General features: G+C 37.7%; 1 pseudogene across 1 annotated transcript; it reads left to right on the top strand.

Moving 5' to 3' along the window:
* The first annotated feature begins 4,948 nt into the window (after positions 1 to 4,948).
* Positions 4,949 to 6,109, top strand: LOC309800575 (beta-citrylglutamate synthase B-like; annotated as a pseudogene). The gene has a single exon. The product of its transcript is annotated as a beta-citrylglutamate synthase B-like (transcript).
* The last annotated feature ends 800 nt before the right edge of the window (positions 6,110 to 6,909 follow it).

Here is a 6,909-nt window from a genome sequence, read left to right as displayed (position 1 = left end):
GGGACTGATGTGATCTAATTTACACTTTAAAAAGATTACTAGAAGAAAACAGATGAAAATCTTTGTGACCTCGAGTTAGGCAAAGATTTCTTAGATACAACACACAAAAGCTTGATCCATGAAAGAAGATATTAAAAAATTGGACTTCATTAAAATTAAGGATTTCTGCTCTCTGAGAAACACTGTTTAGAGGATTAAAAACAGGGCACAACTAGTCCAGTATGCAAGGAGCTTGGAAGTTGCTACTCCATCTTAATAAGCAGACAGCTGACAAACTGAAAAATCAACAACCCTTCTTAGAGCCCTAAGAGTAGTGAGGTCACAAGGCAAGCTGCTACCCCAAAATTGAAGAAACAGACAGGCAAATACAGAGAATCACACCTTGCCAGAGCAGAAACCCACAAGCAAAAACCTCCATGGGAACCAGTGCTGGGGTAGAGAAACCTGAATGGTAATTGACAAATTATTATAGGCTCAGTGTGAACAACTCTGAGAGATAAAAGCTCCAGGAAGACCCTATCATAGGGAGGTCTTCACATTTTTGTGAGTTTTGTGTCTAGGAACTCAACTGTGTGCTCAAGTGCGTATCACAGAAAAATTCCCTTGTGCTTCTGGCCTGGGGAGGAGAAAATGAACCATTTTGAAACACACCAGAACATTCTGTTCTTCTTAACAAGGTCTGTCCTCAGGAGAAACTATTTAACTAGAGCCTACCCTGCTAAGGTGTTATTAGAGCCTAACTGACCTTGGGTAAGGGAAATACTTAATTCCAGCCCACTTTAGCCATCCTGTCCCACCTAAGGCAGGGTTGCAGCAGAAAGTGGAGGGGGGGGGGAGTTCAGGAATTAATAAGCACTTGTGACGTTCACAGTCCAGAAGCATAGGTTCACTAAAAGCCTGAGACCTAATCATAGGACTATAGAATGCTTCCCCTCCCCCACACCTTACCACATTACTAAAGGCCTATTTAGAGTACTTCCTTTTACCTAGTACATCATGTCTAGCTATGAAGAAAAAAATTACAAGGCATAATAAGAGGCAAAAAAACACAGTTTGATGAGATAGAGCAAGTATCAGAACCAGACTCAGATATGGCAGGGATGTTGGAATTATTAGACCAGCAATTATAGCAACTATGATTAATATGCTAAGGAATCTAATGATAAAGTTGACAGTCTATAAGAATAGATGGGCGAAGTAATCAGAGAGATGGAAATTCTATGAAAGAACCAAAAAGAAATGCTAGAGATTAAAATAAACACTGTAACAGAAAGGAAGAATGCCTTTGATGGGCTTATTAGTAGACTAGACACTGCTGAGGAAAAAAAAAATCTCTGAATTTGAAGATATCTCAATAGAAAGCAGTGCTTAGTGGGAAATTTATACACTGAATGCATATATTAGAACAGAAGAAAGATCTAAAATCATAATCTAAGCTTCCACGTTAGAAAATTAGAAAAAAAAGAGGAAGTTAAATTCAAAGTAAGCAGACCTCATGGATATTGAAAGGATAATAAAGGAATACTATGAACAACTCTATGCCCACAAATTTTATAATCTAGATGAAATGGATTATTTCCTTGAAGGACATAATCTGCCAAAACTCACACAAGAAGAAATAAACAATCCAAGTAGACCTGTATCTTTCAAAGATCTTGAATCAATAATTAATAGCTTTCCAAAACAGAAAGTGCAAGACCCAGATGGATTCACTGGTGAATTCTGCTAAACATGTAAGGAAGAAATTATACCAATTCACTACAGTTTATTTCAGAAGAAAAAAAGCAGAGGAAATACATCCTAACTCATTCTATGAGGCCAGCATTTCCTGAATACCAAAATCAGATAAAAATTACAAGAAAAGAAAATTACAAACCATTATCTCTCATGAAATAGAGGCAAAAATCATCAACAAAATATTAACACATTGAATTCAACATTGCATAAAAAGAATGATATACCATGACCAAGTGTGATTTATCCTAGTTGTGCAAGACTGGTTCAACATTTGAAAATCCATTAATGTAATCCATCACATCAACAGGCTAAAGAAGAAAAAACACGTGATCATATCAATAGATGCAGAAAAAATATTTGACAAAATCCAGTAACCATTCATGACAAAAACTCTCAGTAAACTTGAAATAGAGGGTAACTTCCTCAACTTGATAAAGAATATCTACAAAAAAACCCAAAATAAAAACAAAAAAACTTACAGATAACATCATACTTAATAATGAAAAGTTTGAGGCTTTTCCATTAAGATCAGGAACAAGGCAAAGATGTCCCCTCTCACCCCTCCTTTTCAACATTATACTGTATGTGTTAGTTAATGCAATAGGACAAGAAAAGAAAATAAAGGTGCACCAACTGGGAAGGAAGACATAAAACTATAATTTTTTGCAGGTGACATGATTATGTACGTAAAAAATCCAAAAGAACTGACAAAAAACTCCTGGAACTAATAAGCAATTATAGCAAGGTTGTAGGATATAAGGTTAATACATAACAGTTGATTGCTTTCCTAATATACCAGTCATGAATGAATGGAACTTGAAGTTAAAAACATAATATTATTTACATTAGCACCCCCCCCCCCAAATTAGATACTTAGGTATAAATCTAACAAACTATGTATAAGATCTCTATAAAGAAAACTACAAAACTCTGATGAAAGGTATCAAAGAAAAACCAAATAAGCTGAGATACATCCCATGTTTATGAATAGAAAGACCCAATATTGTCAAGATATCAGTTCTTCCCAACTTGATTTATAGATTCAAAGCAATCCCAATCAAAATCACAGCAAGTTGTGTGAATATCCACAAACTGACTCTAAAGACTATATGGAAAGGCAAAACACCCAGAATAGCCAAAACAATATTGAAGAAGGACAAAGTTGGAGGATTGACACTACCCAACTTTAAGACTTACTATAAAGCTGCAGTAATCAAGACAGTGTGGTATTGATGAAAGAATAGACAAATAGATCAATTGAACAAAATACAGAGCCCAGAAGTAGACCCACATAAATATAGTCAACTGATCTTTGACAAAGGAGCAAAAGAAATGCAATGGAGAATAATCTTTTCAACAAATGATGCTGGAACAACTGGCCATCCACTTGCAAAAAATAAATCTGGACACAGACCTTACACCTTTTACAAAAATAACTTTAAAAGGATCACAGACCTAAATGTAAAATGCAAAACCATAAAACTCCTAGAAGACAATATAGGAGAAAACCTAGCCTTGGATATGGCAGTGACTTTTAACACACAACACCAAAGGCATGATCTATGAAAGAAAAAATTGATAAGCTGGACTTCATTAACATTAAGAAACTTCTGCTCTGCAAAGACAATGTCAAAAGAATGAGAAGACAAGCCACACACTGGGAGAAAATACTTGCAAAAGGCACATCTGATAAAAGACTGTTATTCAAAATATACAAAGAACTCTTAAAACTTAACAATAAGAAAACAAACAACTCAAAAAATAGTCCAAAGACCTTAACAGATAACTCACCAAAGAATATAACAGATGGCAAGTAAGCACATGAAAGATGTTTTGCATCACATGTCATCAGGGAAATGCAAGTGAAAACAACAACGACATACCACTACACACCTATTAGAGTAGCCAAATCTAGAACACTGAAAACACCAAATGCTGGTGAGGATGTGGAGCAAAAGGAACTCTCATTCCTTGCTGGTGGGAATGCAAAATGGTACAACCACTTTGGAAGACAGTTTGGCAGTTTCTTACAAACTTATGGGCACACAAAAACCTGCACATGGATGTTTATAGTAGTTTTATTCAAATTGTCAAAATTTGGAAGCAACCAAGATGTCCTTCAGTGAGCGAATGGATAAACAGTGGTAAATTCATTCAATGCGTTATTATTCAGCACTAAAAAGAAATGAGCTATCAAGCCATGAATAGACATGAAAGAATCTTAAATGTGTATTACAAAGTAAAAGAAGCCAATTAGAAAAGGCTATATCTTGTATGATTCCAACTACATGACAATTCTAGAAAAGGCAAATGGAGACAACAAAAAGATCAGTGGTGGCCCAGGGTTAGGGGAGAGGAATGAATAGGTGAAGCACTATTTTTAGCACTATTCTATATGATACTATAAAGATGGATACATGTCCTTACACATTTGTCCAAACCCATAGAATGTAAAACACCGAGTGTACCCTAATGTAAACTATGGACTTTGGATGATTATGATGTGTCAGAGTAGGTTCATCAATTGTAACAAATGTTCCACTCTGGTGGAGGATGTTGATAATAGGAGAGGCTGTGCATGTGGAGGGGCTAGGAGTATATGGGAAATCTCTGTACCTTCTGCTCAATTTTGCTGTGAACCTAAAACTAACCTAAAAAATCCTAACCCTAAAAACTCCAACAAAGTACTTCTATTCAGACTATTTTTAAAAACTTTCTGAACTCAACAGTTAGAAAACAATCTAATTAGAAAATAGAAAGGGAATTCCTTGGCAGTCCAGTGGACTGTACTCTGCACTTTCACTGCCAAGGGCCTGACTTCGATCCCTGGTGAGGGAATTAAGATCCTGCAAGTCGTGCATGGCGCAGACCAAAAAAAAAAAAAAAAAAAAAAAAAAAGCAAAAGATCTGGACTCTTCAGTAAAGAGGGTATACGGATGGCAAGTAAGCACATGAAAAGATGTTTAATATCTTTAGCTATAAGGGAAATGCAAATTAAAACCACAATAGAGAGTTCGGATCTTTTGAGGATGAGCTGCCTGTTCTCCATCCTTGGTGCCCTGCAGTAAATGCTGTACTTTCCCACACCACATCCCGGAGTCAGTAAATTGGCTTTGCTGGGAGGCCGGCAAGGGGATACAAGTTCGATTCGCTAGAAAGAGTCTATATTCAGGAGGAAGTAATCCCAGAAGAGGAAAACAGGCAGATCAAGATGTGTAGCTCTGTGGCTGCCAAGTTGTGGTTTTTGACAGATCATCGAATCAGTGAAGACTATCCCTCAAAAGAGATCTTACGAGCATTAAAGGCCAAATGTTGTGAGGAGGAACTGGACTTTAGGGCTGTGGTGATAGATGAGGTGGTGCTAACAATCGAGCAAGGAAACCTGGATCTTTGTATCAATGGAGAACTAATTATTGCCTATCCTCAGGTGGTGGTAGTGAGAGTACCAACCCCTTGGGTGCAAAGTGATAGTGACATCACTGTTTTGCGCCATCTAGAGAAAATGGGAAGCAGGTTGATGAACTGACCTCAAGCCATCCTGAACTGTGTTAATAAGTTCTGGATGTTTCAAGAGTTGGCAGGTCATGGTGTTCCTCTGCCAGATACTTTCTCTTACGGGGGTCATGAAAATTTTGCTAAAATGATTGATGAAGCAGAAGTACTGGAGTTCCCAAAGGTGGTGAAGAATACACGGGGTCATAGAGGCAAAGCGGTTTTATTGGCTCACGATAAGCACCCTTTGGCTAATCTAAGCCATCTTATTCGCCATGAAGCTCCATACCTATTTCAGAAGTATGTTAAAGAGTCTCATGGAAGGGATGTACGTGTCATTGTTGTGGGATGTCATGTGGTTGGCACAATGTTACACTGTTCAACAGATGGGAGGATGCAAAGAAACTGCTCACTAGGTGGTGTCGGGATGATGTGCTCATTGAGTGAACAAGGGAAGCAGCTAGCTATCCAGGTGTCTAACATCCTGGGATTGGATATGTGTGGCATTGACCTGTTGATGAAAGACGACAGCTCCTTCTGTGTCTGCAAGGCCAATGCAAATGTAGGTTTCATCACCTTTGATAAGGCGTGTAATCTAGATGTAGCTGGTATCATAGCGGACTATGCCGCCCCCCTTCTGCCCTCTGACCAGCTCACCCGGCATATGTCCTTGCTCTCCGTGGTGTCCACGGCCAGTGAGACTAGTGAGCCGGAGTTGGGTTCCCCAGCCAATACTTCTGTCGACAACATGAGTGCAAGTTCCAGCTCTGTTGACAGTGACCCAGAAACCATGGAGCGAGAGCTGCTCACCAAGCTCGCAGGGGGCCTATTCAACAGAAACCAACTGCTAGCCAATGAAATCAGACTCCTTGTGGAGTGATTCCACCAGTAAATAATTAACCAGCAAAACCCTTGTAAAACATTTTCCTTTTTCTTTCTTTCTTTTCTTTTTTAAACCAACTTGCAATGCTGTTCATGGAAAATGCTCAGGAAGATGAGAGAAAATTGAGCAGGATTAGTTAGGAGAGAAGAAGGGGGAGATAGACAAGACATTTGCTACTAAGATGTTACTGACTTTGATTTACAAATCCTGCAGATAGAGAGGTAGAAGAGGTGAGATACAGAAAAATGTCAGGCTCTCATAGTTACCTTTTTAAATTACTCAAAAATGTGTAGGCTCTCAGGTCATGAAGAACATAATTCTTTTCATGGTTTTTGTACAGTTGGTACAAATTTCAGAGTAGTGTAACTTCACATTGTGTTGTAATCGGTGAGGAAGACATCTATGTAAATTATAACTTTTTTTTATACAAATCTGAAAATTCAACCTGTACACTATTATCTAGGAGCTTTATGTTCATAGTTATGAAATCTTGAGGGGCTCCTTTATTGACTTTTCCCCCCTTAATTTGGATGGGAGGGCAACGTGAATGTGACCCAATAAAGGTTTTTTTAATGATAAAATTGGCATGTTTGCATGATAAAAGGGAAATGAACAGTATTGCAATGCATGGCACACAAAATAACATTTACTCCATTGTAGATAAAATTGCACTAGTTAAAAATATGTGCATTGACTTGTATTTGTTAGTATTTTAGCCTTTTTTGAAAGATATATGCTCTGTTAATGTTGCTTTTTTTTTTAATACGTGTGAGTATTAACATTCCCTGATCTATGCC

The sequence above is a fragment of the Mesoplodon mirus genome (assembly GCF_964341445.2).
Source record: "Mesoplodon mirus genome assembly, chromosome: 3".
In the NCBI taxonomy this organism is placed as follows: domain Eukaryota; kingdom Metazoa; phylum Chordata; class Mammalia; order Artiodactyla; family Ziphiidae; genus Mesoplodon; species Mesoplodon mirus.
This window is presented reverse-complemented; position numbering and strand designations above follow the sequence as displayed.